The 15412-nt window shown below is 38.0% G+C and overlaps 2 long non-coding RNA genes across 4 annotated transcripts in view; both read left to right on the forward strand.

Moving 5' to 3' along the window:
* Window positions 1–3999: 3999 nt before the first annotated feature.
* Window positions 4000–13483, forward strand: LOC135280588 (uncharacterized). Of its 3 annotated transcripts, XR_010347467.1 has the most exons (6): window positions 4010–4128; window positions 7342–7440; window positions 8119–8143; window positions 10557–10658; window positions 12777–12821; window positions 13329–13483. It is a non-coding gene; the product is annotated as an uncharacterized LOC135280588 (long non-coding RNA). The 3 variants fall into 3 exon arrangements; XR_010347466.1 differs by lacking the exon at window positions 7342–7440 and having other exon boundaries at window positions 4000–4128; XR_010347468.1 differs by lacking the exons at window positions 10557–10658; window positions 12777–12821; window positions 13329–13483 and adding an exon at window positions 8629–8763.
* A 1325-nt stretch (window positions 13484–14808) lies between these two features.
* Window positions 14809–15412, forward strand: part of LOC135280583 (uncharacterized) — a 43968-nt gene continuing 43364 nt past the window's right edge. The window contains exon 1 of the long non-coding RNA XR_010347465.1: window positions 14809–14880. This is a non-coding gene — a long non-coding RNA (uncharacterized LOC135280583). The remainder of the gene's footprint in view (window positions 14881–15412) is intronic.

Here is a 15412-nt window from a genome sequence, read left to right on the forward strand (position 1 = left end):
GCATTCAGAAAATTATATCATAGCAGTTATCTACTGTTTTAACGTAGCCTCAGAATTTCACCATGCTTGTGCATGCATATATAAGATAAAAGGAGAATTTGTGGCTCAGTTTTGTTCCTTCCAGTTATATTTGCTCATTTTCTTTTGGGAAATGATATATTCTAGAGGATGCCTGGATTTGGCACACTTGTTCAAAGACAATGTAGTATAAAAAATGAAAGTAAAAATTGTTGTGACAATTTTGGCAGAAAGTAAAAACTATTAGTCCTGGGTCTCAGATCACAGGTAAAACTACTGCTTTGTGTAACAGCATTAATTATATGTGCTATCAAAATCTCATTTATAGGACTCAGTCATAAAACCAACTCATGAGTTATTTCCTATTAATCCAGTTCTCAGTGTCTGGGCTGTCAGTGCACCTAGGCAGGAAACAAATCACCTAAACAGTCTGTGCGTAATGAATTGAAGAATAAAAGCATGTAACAATAAAAGTGGTAGTCTAAACATCTCAGCAAAAGAGCAAGATTTAAGAGTACAGTTAGTTGATGGTTGCTTAGACAAAAAGCAGTAAATTAGAGACTATAAATAACAGAACAGTTACAGGCATTGTAATAATGTCCTGTTACATAATTTGAGAGGCAATGGTTTACTATTATTACCTCTAATGACCAGACTCTGTATAAAGAAAAAAAATCTGTAAAGCACACTATACCTATAAATTTAATGAAGCACATTTAGTCTACAAACACACACTACAAATGTAAATGTCCATTTCCTGTATAGTAAAATGAGAAAAACAGAGAAGACGTGAGACCGAAGAGTGACCCCAAAGCTGAAGTCTGAGAGAAACTTCATTTACAGACTTACAGCTCTCCTTTGTACCTATCTCACAGATAACGTGTTGTCACCTGAGCCTGGAGCTAACACTAATTAGCACTCAGAAGCTCATTTATCCTTGGAGGTCTTTTCCAACCTAAATGATTCTATGGTTCTTTCTTTCTGGAACTTACCATTTAGTTATCAGACTTCACTCCTGAAAATAAGTGCATGTATGTTTGTGTATGGTAATATTTAATTTGTTTTTGGCCCTTAGAAGATTTTAGGTTTTGCAGATCCTAATCCAACTTAAGTTGCAGATTCTTCACTCTTTACCTCAACCTGTGCCAGCTAATATTATTTTCTCTAGATGTTTCTGCTTTGTGGTGCCCAGAAACAGCTAGAGCTTTGACAGCAGATTTGACACCACTTCCAAAAGTCAAGATTTTCTCTTCTCAAAGAATTTATTATCTCCCTGGATCTGTGGCCAGGAAAAAGAGTTGTATTACACCTTCCACTTGGATTCAGTTCAGAGGCTCACTTGATGGCTTATAAGGCATCTCAGTTTATTTTTCTTTTTACTGAATCTATGAAGCTCCCTGCATTGGTTTGTGTGATAAAGGTGATACTGTTTACTGATTACTGAAATGCTCCTGTGTGTCAGCTGAGATGACTGAAAGGATGGAGCCACATGCAGCTGAGGCATGAGAGCTGGTAGGAAACTCTCTCTGCCCTGTGGATGCTGGGCAGTGCTGTAGTCCCAGTTCTGCTCTGGGACCTGAGCATGTTGGGTGTGTAGACTCAGCAGGTCTGTGCCTGGGAGATGAAAAGAGGCTGAAACCTATCCCAGGAAACAAGTGGGTGTTCACAGCTGAGAAAGAGGCCTGGAAGTACTATGTAAAATTATAGGGAGAAAAAGATCTGCTTCCCTGGAGGAAAGCTTGCTCTCCAAGAAAAGTTTACAGGAAGTAACAACTCAGCAAACATGGGCAGACAGTTTCCTCTGCGAAGCTACAGACCCAGCAGCACCGTGCCAGGTCTTACCTGACAAACTGAAGCACTTAACAGCACTCATTTTCTGGGCAATACTTCTTTCTCAGTGTGTTTTAGTCAATGTTTCAAGACATGGCTACCATCCTCTAGGAACATTCAGTCATAGTGATCCTTCACTAAAACAGGATGGTGATCTCACTTGGTGACCACAGCTCACAGAGCAGGACAGCTGCCCAAGCTAGGCTTCCTTAGCTTTTATGGAATCATATGAAAAAAGGGAATAGTTGATGTAGAATATAGGTATGTGCTTTGCTCTCTGCATTTAAGACATTAGATAAACAGATGGTTTAAATACAGATGATGTGGTAATTCTGGATATGTTTACCAGTGTACTTTATTAAGAGAAAGTCCATGTTTATACTGTGTGCATGTCATCCCCAGAATGGAAAAGTTGTGTCCTCTTTATAAAAATCATGGGATCTCTGAAAAATTAGTAGAGACATCCTCCTGTCTAAAACCCCTTCCTCCTTTGTGCACACATCTTTCAAGATGCTGGTGCTGTTCAGTGACACAAACACTTCTGTTTGTTCTAGAGTGTGTGATGGCACAAGATCTAATTGTTTTACTTTTGAAATGACAAACCCCCCAACTTTCTTTCAACTCTTTATGGTAAATTGTTCTTAGGTGACAAGAAGTTCACAATATATGCCTGAACATTTATGAGAAAATGCTGCATTATAAACAGGTGTATTTCTGAATGAGAACAAACTAACATAAACACCAGCAACTTATCACAACATTATTCTAATGTATGAGAAATCTTTGTATTTTATTTATTTTATTTTATTTTATTTTATTTTATTGTATTTTATTTTATTTACAGATAGTATAGGCAGAATGAAAGACAGATGCAACTTTTCAATTTAGTCAAGAGATTTTCTTTAACCATTTATTTAAATATTTCATTTGATACAAGGAAATTATTAATTGTTCTTTAAGTAATGAGCTTTGACATTAATGGCTCCTTAAAATCTGTCTTTGATTTTCAAAGAACTATGTTCATGCTTTGGATTAACATAAAACAATAAAATAATAATGTGGAATCATGATTCAAACATTTCTGATCTCTTTATTTTTAACTAGATTTTAAGGTTGTCAAACTAGATAACTTGTGCAAAGAAATAGCCAACTTTACAGAACTTTACAGAAAACTGACATAGTTGGTTACCATTTAATCATTTCAATAAGACATTTGTTCTGCTGACTTTGAAGGCAGCTTGTAATGGTGCCTGCATAGTACCTACCCCTGAAGTTGGTTTTGAATGACAGCAACTCAGTAGGTGTTTCTTTACCAGGATGAAGGTGGTTTTTCTGCTTCCCTGCCTTCAACAACCTTCACTGTTCTCTGTAAAGAGGCTGTGAAGTGGGGCTGGAGCGGAAAGAGGGAGGCAGTGCTGCTTTCACACACTCCCTTCTACCCTGATGCACGACACCATGGCACATGCAGCAGCCCTTTCCCAGTGTGACTCAATGTATTCTCATTTAAAAATGCAGATGGGAAATTGCCTCATCAAACTCAGGGGACAACGTCAGGTGTTGAGAGCAGCAAGAAGTTTATATCTTGGAGCAAAATGAGCTTGTTTTCAATATGATTTTTAGCTTTCCTGGCCCAGGTCTTGACAAGAATAAACCTACAAACTTTGTAAGCAATAGATAGAAATCTGTAGATTTAAATGTGAATGTAACTTCACTCCAATTTGTCATCAGTATTTAAGGAAATGGGGAGCTCTGAGAGGTCAGTTTGGAGAAAGACCGTGAGAATAAAATGGGCAACCTTGCTGGCCTAATCCCCTCCCCCTCCCAAGGGAATTCTCACAGACTGTGACATCATAGCTATATATATTTAACCCTGCTGGAGAGCAAGTTGCGAGGACTTATTATTAGTTATTTGGTTTAGAAATATTTGCGTTATACAGAAAAAAATGCATCTGCTGTTATTTTTTGCTTTTTTGTTGTTACTGAGAAATGTGTCCTTTTGTGAAGTTCTCATGTGCATTTTCACTTAAGCACAGTGCTTCAAGAGCATTCTCCATCTTAAAATTCGTCCTAGTGTTTGTGGGTTTTTTTTAGAAACAGAACCACTCTGTGACAATGTGGGTTGCTGGGTATGTCATAATCCTGTCATGCACTTGGGTGCTCAGGCTGCAAAGAATCTCTTCATTTTCAAGTAGGCAGGAGAATTTCTTTACCTGAATGAAAAGAAGGCTTTTCCTTCCTTGGTGGAAGATGCCACCCAAGTAGGCTGTGAGGAAAAGACAAGTAAGCCTCTCTCCTCTTAACTCAAACTTGCCTCTTGATGAACCATTTGATTTTGAGTTGCATCTTATTGTTGTGGTATTTCTGTCCCCAAGCATGGGATACTGTGTTGTTATTAAAAACATGTAGCAGAACCAAGCATTTGATGGTACAGAGGACGCAGTAAGCAGAGTAGGATATGGAAATGCACTCTGAAAGTCAAAATGTGCTGTGGAAAGCAGGTATATTTAAACATGTGATCCTAGGGAGTCTGTTCAGCTGCTACACAGTTTGGGAAGAAACAAATTCTGGGTAAGTTGACAGGAGATAGGCTTTGACTGCTACTGAGTGAGTTGATCCAGATGAGTGAAAATATTTTGCTGACAGGATTTAGCATGTGTGACAACAGTATGGCAAATTCTCTGGGGGAAAAAGAAACCCTAAAAGGGTTGCTTATAGCATCATCCTACAAACTCTTTTGTTCAAAGCCAAGGAAGAAAGTTGCCTGTATATTCCAAAAGGACTGTATTTTTTTCTGGGGCTTGACTGTGAGAAATTTAAGCTAATGAAGTTGAAAAAGTATCTTTCAGTATTTCTTCTTCAATAGTAAAGGAAGGCTGAAAACTGTGTGAAGGCTGTGTAGGTGGATACTTCTCTGCCAGGTGAATAGGGGGGTGGGTTTTGAAGGCAGCCTTGCTAAGTGTCAATTATAATTTAGATGTTCCTTTTTCTACCCCATTACTTCTGACAAGCAGGAGTAGCTCTCAAAAGCTATGGGCCAGGTATTTTTTATTAGATTCTGGTCTGTTTTGTTCAGTTTTTCTCTAGCTCAGATAAAGTGATTGGTTTTCTTAGTCCTCTAGCTGATAAGCATCTCAAAGATTTACTGTTTGTATTTATTTTACAAAGAAGAGAGCTGTTTACTCTGACTGGTACTTCAGTGACAAATTGATCCAATAAATTAACTGACATGGTTATGCAGATTTATCCAAATTGAAGGAGTTTTAACAATATAGATGAATTCTGTAGTGTGACAATGAATTATGCACTCATTGTGCATTTTCTTGCAGCTTCAGCACTGTGGTTCTTTGAGTCTGTTTTGCATTGCTCTTTTTCTTGACTGAAGACAGAAGGACCCTGCAATAAAATATCTGTCATAGCTGGTTCTTTTCTATACTTTGCTTTATTATGCCCCCAAAACACTTTTTTTTAAGATGGTGCTGATTTTGCAGACCTAGGGAGTTGCTGGACACCTACGGCTTGTATGACTTTGTTGCTTAAGTTAAACTAGCTCTGTGGTTGATATTCCCCATTAACAAGCTGTTATCCTAAGCAGATAATCTCTCTTGTACTTGCTGCTTGTTTGCAGCTAAAGCGATATCCCATGTGCCATTTTAACATGCATCTGTAAATGTCAAATATTCTCGAAAAAAGCCATGATGGAGCACGATGGAATGTCATTAAAAGTGAGTTTCCATTTCACTGCTGCGGCAAACCTATTCACTTCAGAATACTCCTCATGGACATGGAGCAGCATGGAATGTGACAGGCAAACCTGAAGCAACAGCAAAACACAACTTTCACGATAAATGTAGAACTGCAAACCATGGGAATATAGTGCCAAATTGTGGTTTATGTTACATTCTGACAGAACCCTGTGAGGCAGGATATTATTTCCAAGTATTAGCAACAGTCAATTCCTATGTGAGAGATTAAAAGTTACATTGAGAAATTGTTTGCATCTGTACAATATTCTCAACTTTAATATTGCATTTTGTCCTTTAAACATAGTATTGCAGAATTTTCACTAAAAATTCAGCTAGTTTTTCAACATAGGAACTGTGTATTTCAACATGAACTGTGCTGTCATGTGTTGTTAGACATAAACATTTAAAACCAAATTTTAAAAAAGTAATTCACTTCAAACAATCTTACAAGCTTTTTTTTTAAATTGCTAATGACATAATTTAATGGCCAAAGAATTATCAGATATTCTGTACTGTCTTAAACAGGGGTATCAGTTTTGACTATGATAGGCAGAAGAAATAGCTTTGCAATTTTATGGTTGATCATAACTTGTCCATTCAGTTTGAAGGTATGTCCAGTTCAGAGAATAATCTTCACTAATGACATAGACAAAGGGATCAACTGCACCTTCAATAAATGTACAGATGACACCAAACTGAGTGGTGCAGTTGACATCTGAAAGACAGGATGCCATTCAGAGGGAGCTGATAAGCTTAAGAAATGGGCCCTTGAGGTTTAACCAGCTGCAAGGTGCTGTACCTGGCTTGGGGAAACACTTGGTCTCAGCACAGGCTGGGCAATAACAGAGTGACAGCATCTTCCTGAGAGGGACTAGGGGGTGCTGGTGGGCGAGAGGCTGGACATGAGCTGGCAGTGTGCACTTGTAGCTCAGAAAGAAAACAAAGTTCTGGTGTACACCAGAAGCAATGAGGCCAGGAGGTCAAGGCAGGGGATTCTGCCCTTCTACTCTGCTCTCATGAGTCCCACCTGGAGTGCTGTGTCCAGTTCTGGGGTCCCCAGCACAGCAAGGACATGGACCTGCTGTAACAAGTCCACAGGAGGGACACCAAGATGCTTAGAGGGATGAAGCACCTCTCATACGAGGAAAGTCTGAGGGAATTGGGTTTGTTTAGCCTGGATAAGAGAAGGCTTCAGGGTTGCCTAATTGCCACCTTTCAGTACTTGAAGGGCCCTACAAGAAAAGTGGAGAGGGACTTTTTACAAGAGCAACAGGAGGGGGTATGGGCTCAAACTAAGAGAGCAGATTTAGGTCAGATATTAGGGGGAAGTTCTTTGCTGTGGGGGTGGTAAGGCACTGGAACAGGTTGTCCAGGGAAGTTTTGAATGCCGCTTCCCTGGAAGTGTTCAAAGCCAGGTGGGATGGAAATCTGAGCAACCTGGTCTGATGGAAAGTGTCCCTGCCCATGGCATGGGGACTGGAATTAGATGATCTTATGGTCCTTTCCAACCTGGCCATTCTATGATTCTGTGAACACAGCATAGAATGTGTGTTCACAGAATCATAGAATTCTGTGAACACTAACTGAATAAGAAATAGACAGTGCTAAGGTAAGAGAGGAAGAAAAATTCCTGAGAAAAGTAAGTTTGGAGAAGATTAGGTGCTTGTGGGAACAGTGAGTTATGTGGCTCAGTAGTAAAGGAAGGGTGGACTCTGGAAGATAAAATTTGTAAAGATCCCTTTCCATTTAGGAATGACTAATGAGGAAAGAGGAAGAGCAATAACATTCCTCAAAAGCTACAAAGATCAAGGGAGATAGACCTGAAGAAGAAGGAAAGCAGATAAATAAGGTTTGACAGCCATTTAAAAAAGATTCACTAGGGAATAGATAAGTGCACAGTGGTAAGCATTTGGAACAGGAAGACCTGCAAAGTTTTGAAAGTGTGAGGGAGAAAAGTGAGAAAGCATTAAACTGATAATGAGGGAATGACTTTTGAAAACAAGATGGATAACAACTTTGGACTTGGTGCAGAAATGGGAAACAGCATCCAGAAAACAGGAGCAAACCAAGCAGCTTTCTGAGGTGACAGGGGCACATTTGCAAGACAACTGAAAACATGGATTAAACATAGAGCAGAGAGTGACTTGTAAAGTGCAAATGTGGCAGCTGAAACTCTGATAAAGTAACAAAACAGTATTGATGAAGAGCTAACAAGAGAAGAAGGGATAATATTTGATTGTCATCTTGAAGCATTCTATTGCAGTAGAGAAAATAAAGAGTCTCGAGTCATGAAGATAGGCTAAAAATCAGCACCCACAAAGAGTAGGAGATAAAACCAAGTAGATAATAGAAGGCCATTAGTGTTCTTTACTTGTAAAAAGGAGAGGTTTTTTAATGCAGTGAATATGTTGCCTGTGCTAAGCAGTAATACTATTCTCTTTTGTCAAACTTTTGACAAGTTTAAAAGTTTGTTTTAAAATTACTACTATTTACTTTAAATGGTGGCATGTTCTGGCTTTGTCTCTAGGTGACTTGAACTCTCTCAGACTGAGGTAAGTACAGCCTTATACAATTTTTTTTTTACTGATTTTGTGTACAAATCCTTTATGAGTTTCTTCATTACTCCCTACAGCAGTGATTGCAATGAAAACCATATCTACTCTATAATTACTTTTACTGCAGAAAAAAACCAAGAGGGTTAAAATTTTAAATTCTGCTTTCCAAGAAATATTACATGGTGGGATGTATTTCTAAGTATGGAGATGCTATTTTCAGTTGTAGATTATATATTCCAAATTACATTAACATAATTTTGAATTCCTGTAATTAATGCTACTAAAGAAGTTTAAAAGACAAAGTTTGTGGTACTCCTAGTTAGTATCATATTATTGCTTTCACTGTAAAATAAATAATTCGGAAAATATTTAGCCTTGGTGCAGACAGGTCCTAATCTACTGTTGTGTTGATCCTAAAATGATGTTAGATTTGCTTAGACCAGATCTTATTTTGGTCTATTGATATAAATGTTTTTATGAAGTGAAATGCACAAGAACCAGAAATACTAAGGGAGGACGCCAGAAGTACAGCAACCTCCACTGGGTGCAGTGGTATCCAGAATGATATCATGGTAGTGAGTATATCATAAACACCTAGGTAGCTCACCTAAACTGACACAGCAGGAGACCAGCATATTATATAGCATGAAGCCAATGGAGAGATGTATTAAAGGATCAAGTTTAGATAAAAATACTGACTTTACTAAAGAGATATTTGCAACATTGCCAAACTCAAATACTCAGAATGAATGTTTTGAATTTGACTTGAAATGCACACTGTATCTCTAAGTACACTTCTACTCTCATGAGTCAGTGGTTTGGGGTTTTTTTAGAGTTTAGATTAGTAAGAACAGGACATACTTTAATTTTTTTCTGCACAACAATTACCGCCTTAAAACTCCATAAAAAAGACAAGATTATTTTAGAACCCCAAGAATCTCAGAACAAGGACTTCAGGTAAAGAGTGAAATGATGAAACTTTCCATAAAATTTTAAAGCCTGCAGTATCATTTGTGAGAGACATTGTTTTCCACATATACATTCATACTTTTTAAAGCATGATAATACCAGCTTCAAGGCTGGTGGTAAAAGCCCTGCAAGCAGGGACATGCTGTATCAAAAAAAAAAATCAAATAACCTCTGAACACAGCTGAGGATAAAATTAGTCTGGGCAATGGAAGTCAGAGGAATCTTATTCATGCTTGATGGCTTGATTGGACAGTCAAGGCAACATGTAATATGATATATTGTTATGCCTGGGATTAGCTCTATTTTCCTTTTATTTTACTGTCTCTTCAAATTAAACCTCTGCTACTTCACTTTTTCATGTCACTTTTTCTAGTCAAGCCCAAACAGAAGAGACTTAATCTAGTCGACACACATATGCTAAGAGCACACAGTGAAAGAACCTAGATGGTCAATGTTAATACTACTGCTTTACAAACTCTTCTCTGAGCCTTACTAGATCGCAGAGAAATCTCTGAAAATTATTCTGGTTTCTGAAATATTTAGAAATCACATTACAGAAATTGCCAAGAGGGGAGGATGTAGTCAACATTTAGTTGTCATTTTCAGTAAATTTCCATTTTATCATAGAGTCTACAATTCTCCTAGGGTGTAATGTAACCACAGGGAAATCCACAGAGGCATGCAATGAGCTTTTGATGGTGGGTTGTTTTTTTTTTTTTGCATTGAGCTTTTTTGTCATGTGAATATTTGAAATGGAGTTCATTATAATCTTTGTTAAACATATTTTAGCCCAAGCAGAAAAATCCAGAGATACCTGATCATGTTATTGTTAAACAACATAACCAGGGTGTGGAGGGGGGATGGTGTGGGTATGGACAAGAGCTTTTGACAATGAAGCAGAACAAGCAAAGCCCAAGAATACTGCATGTTTTTACCACCAGATCTAATATTCAGCATCACCAGCCACACAAACCCAAAGAACCAGAGAGTGCACACTTCATCACCCCTCTCTCCCCTCGGCAGGGAGTTACTGCCAGGCAGAATCTATCTCACCCACTAAAAACCATGGGCATGTAAAAACACATGATTTCTCCAGGATCCCTTCAGTGTAAGATCTTGCAAGCAGAACCTGAGGTTGCTGGTACTGAATCATGGGCTGTTATTACTGTGAGGAAGAGGGCAACTTAATTGGCATTACAATTGTAAGTACTTCTGTGAGTTGGCTTCTAGGGAGATGAAGGACAAAGGGATAACATATCTACTACATTTAGATTATTCAGAAATAAATAATTTAAAAATACATTTAGATTATTCAAAGATAACACATCTACTGCATTTAGATTATTAAAAATCAATAAGGGGGAAATCTAGAGTTCATTCAGAGAACCTGTTTTCAGGAGGGACACAAAACCAGCTATTCCTTTCTCTCTCTTCTTTGGAGGACAAAGTGCTACTAGGTCCTTAAGAAACACCTCTAGAGAGTATATGCCCTTAACCCACGACAAAAAGCACTGAAGTTGTGACCAACAGAAAGGACTCTAAGGTAACAGCATTTTAATATTATGTCAGTGATTTTAGCCAAAGAAATCCTTAGAACAGGCCATTCACTTTGAAAAGAGTCAGAAAGATCAATCCTGTCACAGCTTAATAGTCAGGTAACAGCTTCAGAAAACACCTTTTAATTCTTTCCTGTTCTTGGTGGTCATGGAGGTAGAAGCACACTCACTGCTGGTGTGTCCAAGACTGTTGAAACTGTTTAATGGAGAAAATAAAACACTTTACTTTCCAGGAAAACCAGTATATCTCACAAGAGTATATCTATATTTCAAAGTCCTTGCCAGACAGGGACATTTATATGAATGATGATAGTCAAAGTGAAAAACAGAATGCAACCTGGATTTGGATTTTTTATGTATTTTTTAATGAAAAGAAATAATTTTTTTCTGCTTCATCAGCTGCATAGTCAAAATCTGGAATTTATTAAGGCATTAAATATGAACTGGGGGATTTTGTTCAGCATTTTTTCTACTATTTACATTACTCTTCAGAATAAAAGGCATCCTAAGATTGTACAAAATTGAAATTTATATATTAAAGACTGGCTTTCCTGTATGGAATAAGGAGATTAATATTCAGCATGGGAGGGGAGGAAAAAAAGCAACTAATACAGATCTTCTTAATTTCATGTATATTTATAAAACACAGTAAAAGTACTCTACAAGAACTACAAAAACTTGGCCTGTTTATTAAAGATAAGGTCCTACATTTTAGTACCACACATTAAGAGGCAGATATTCAGTTTTATTTCTGCAAGAGCTGGTCAAGTTATTTCTGATTAGTTGCTGAGACATTTTAGAAACTATCAGATATATTTATCCACATTTGCTTGGCTGACTTTCAAGGAGAGGATCAAGAAAGGAAATGGAGAACACCAGTGATAAATATTCCCAGGAACATTCTGAAGTTGGCATACTCTCAAAATCATGTTTCACTGAGATTCAGATGAATTGCATATTATATACAGTCTTTGGAAATGCACTAAATGAATGCATTCTGTGCTGTGGCTCCTGAGTTTAAGATGAAATGTGTACTGAATCTGCTGTGCCTTCTGTAGCTATTTGCTGGTAAGAAGTCATAGCATAAGCTGACTCCAAAAAATGTGTGGAACTAAAAGCCATACTTCTGGAAGTATGAAGAGCACACTGTATCAGCTGAGCACACTGAGTTTGTTGAAACAGGCTGGCTCACTAATGTCTACTTGCAAAATTCTGTTTTTTCTTAACTTGTAACTAAGTATTTCAAAAGTTTGTGTTTCTCCATTTCCCCAAATACTACTCCCTTATTTCAGAGAAATTATGTCTTCACCTAACCTTTACAGAAATGTTCTTATGGCGTGAGTAATTAATACTTTGTCAACATATGCCCACTAAGTGAGCAGAAAAATCATACTTGGGAGCATTTCCTGTTGCACTTATTGCATGGCAGATGAATTGTTTTCAAATGGAATGATTATTGGTGACAACAGAACTGCATCTACAGAAAAATATTAGGAGAAATTGATATTAAGTAGAAAGATATCTGTTTTATCTACATTGGAGCGGCATTATTTTTATCCCAATAATATCTGTAACATGATCTCTAACACAGCCAAAGTGATATGAGGGAGTTACAGAATTATGCTGTGGGAACTATGGAGGCTGATATACACATTCTGTTGTTGAACTAGCCAAGATGTTTTGGTCAAGACTGTCTTGTGGTGTGGCTCCTCCACTTTCAAAAGCTAAAGGTAAAGGAAGGATCATGAAGTTTGATCACATTCATCAATGTTTCATCCGTATTTTGTGTTCATTTGTAACACCAGATTCACTTAAAGGAGCTGGTATGTTAGATGACATGTTGCAATTAATTTTTAATTTACAATAGTTCATATTTAAATTATCTTTTTTGCTGCTATAGCAAGTTATTTATCCAAGCTAAAATTTTAAAACTTATAAATCAGAAATTACTAAGTCACATTCTCTATGTTGCTATTCAGCAAAAACAAGACTTTAAACCACTTTATAAAGACAGGCATATTTCATTACAGACCTGTGAATATTGGAATGATTGTGTTTGAAAAAATAGTCGCCCCCATTGATTTTACTTTCCTGCAATTTTTCAGTGCTCTTGAGAAGTACCCAGAAGGTGAAGCAGTTGTGGTAGGCAGGTATGAGAGAACAACACAGAATGGATGAGTATGACACAAACAGATAGAGAGAAAGCAGACAAGTAATTGGCAAAATGCAGCTCAAAACATGAGGAAAGACCAGAAGACTGGTCATCATGAGGGAGATAAAGTGCATTCATTTTCATTCATTTTTATGAGATTTGACTGTTGACTTTTCTTTGTGTAAAAAAAAACCAAACCAAAACAAAACAAAAAAAATATTATCTATGGAAACTGTTGAATTGTGGAGTGGATTATAATCATAAAAACCCCACAAGATGCCTCTTTTTTGATGCATAGAAATTTACTTTCTATGTTTTTTTTCCCGTGGGATCTTAATGAAAAATCAAAAAATCTATGCATATCTGGCATACACAAAAGGATCTGTGCATGTTGTGCACTGTATCTTCAGCCCCCTCTTAAATTTATCAGGAGCTTGAATGCATATCTTAGTCTGGGCCCTCTGAAGTCAAATGATGCCTCTGTTTCCATCTGGGATTTCACCAGGAAGTGCTTCAAGTGCCAAGCTGTAGGCTGATACCATGAGATTTGCAGACCTGAGAAATTCAGATAAGCTCATACAAACTTTGAGCCTCCAAACCTTTTGAAGTTTGCCTGTCATGAAGTGTAACTCCACTGCTGTCTGCAGACATCACTGAAGAATGAATGGAAACAGATCTCTGTTTCAAAAAGCTCCTGTGGGTGGCTTAAGGACAAAAGAAAAAGTAAAATTATATATGGAAATAAAATGCCTTTCAGAGAAGCACTCTCTCTCTTTGCACACTTGCGTATTTCTCTGCATCTATAATGGTAACAAAAGCCCATAAAATCAGTTCATTTCCTGCTTGCTCCTACAATTTCATTGTGGTTGATCCAATGCAGTGATGTTTTCTTTAAACATTAATTTCTCTATTTACACAGTCAAGCTGTTGTTGTTTACCATATTCCCATTAAGCTGGTCAAGGGTGTATATTTGAGAGGAAATCCAGCGGTAGCCAGAAGCTGCTGCAGTAGAAGGAAGACTAAACAACCAACAGGCATTGACAGGGATGCAGCATGGAGCAGAGCCTGGCCCATGAGCCTGTGCCAATATTTCTGTGTCTCTGACTAAAGTCATAGAGTGTCATGAGACCTGCGTCAGCCATTAGATCACTACCCTGTTTTTAACAGCAACAAATAGCAGATAATACAGAAAAGTGTACAAGGATTGGAAAAGTTTAAGGTGGTGCTTCTTCTTGCAAACATTCTCAGACTCTAATCGTCTGTGAACAAGTTGTTTCCTAAACTAAATATGGCATGGATATTACATAGACATGTTTAAAGCTCATGTAGATTTTCTTCACAAATTGTGGGTTCAGAAGCCTATTTCTAGGAGACAAAATCACGTGGCAATTAATTCTGCAGAGTCATAAATTGCCCCACTTATACGTCATCTACAACTATATATTTTTCAGAGAAAAAAAAGTGATTACACTTTTTAAATAATCTCTTTGTTAAAAAATTTTGGTTTCTGCCTTTTATGTTATGAAAAAAGGAATGATCGTCATTATGCTGACCCAAGATGGAAGAGGAGATTTCACGTAGACCTAAACAACCTTCCAATAGTTAAGATGAGGTCACTGAGAAAACTGTCAGGCTCTTCACAATGTGAGGTTGTGAAGATGATGGACATGTGTTGAAACGATAAATCGTTAGATGGGTTATAAAGAAAAGCTTTTACACCATGAGGGCAGTGCAGCAGTGTAAGAGGCTGCCTGGAGAGGGGCAGTTACCTGTAGGGACACAGTTTGTGTCAACTGGGAGAGGGGCTGTGGCCAAGCCTCAGCCCCAATGGGGTACAGCTGTGAGCAGCAGGTGAGCAGCATTGAAGGTAATGAGCCATGGCGTGCCCAGGTGCACTGAGCAATCAGCAGAGGGAACAGAGGGCACACAGGTGCAGTGCATTAACAATCAAGGGTATAAAAGGTTGGGCTGAAGGGCAAGAATGGTGATGCTTGCAGCCTTCTGCAGTGACGTGCTGGTGCTCTGTACAGGCAGGTGCCTGAAGCCTTCTGATGAGGTATGGTGTTTCTCTATATGAGAATGCTTAAAACCTTCTGATATTGCATGGTGGCACTCTGTGTGTCATGGCTGTCTTAACTGCAACACAGGCAGAAACAGCTGATGTCTTTCAGATCCAGCTGGGTAAACCCCAGAGGTCACCCTGTTAAAAAATAGGTGGTTGGCCTAGACTCTTCCTGAGGTCTTTTCCAGACTGAGATTTTCCTATGCTTTTATGTTGTGTCCCCTGCTGGATTTCTCTTTTCTGGAGAAAAAAGTCCTCCCTCATACAGAAACCATTTACTGCCATTGAGCATTTTTGTTGCACTTCTACCTTTTATTGTGTCTTTTTTGATAAAGAGCAACCAGAACTGCATGTGCTTTTCAGAATAGTGTGCACTGAAGGTGTTCAGTACTTTGTTCCTTAATCCTTCAGTAGTATCTTTGTCCTGGTTTGCTTGCCTCTCTTGACTGAACCTTACTATGCAGCAGATATTTATTATACAATAATCCAACTGCTGTGGGAAGATGAATACCTGGCAAATGATCCT

This window comes from Passer domesticus, chromosome 1 (assembly GCF_036417665.1).
Source record: "Passer domesticus isolate bPasDom1 chromosome 1, bPasDom1.hap1, whole genome shotgun sequence".
In the NCBI taxonomy this organism is placed as follows: Eukaryota; Metazoa; Chordata; class Aves; order Passeriformes; family Passeridae; genus Passer; species Passer domesticus.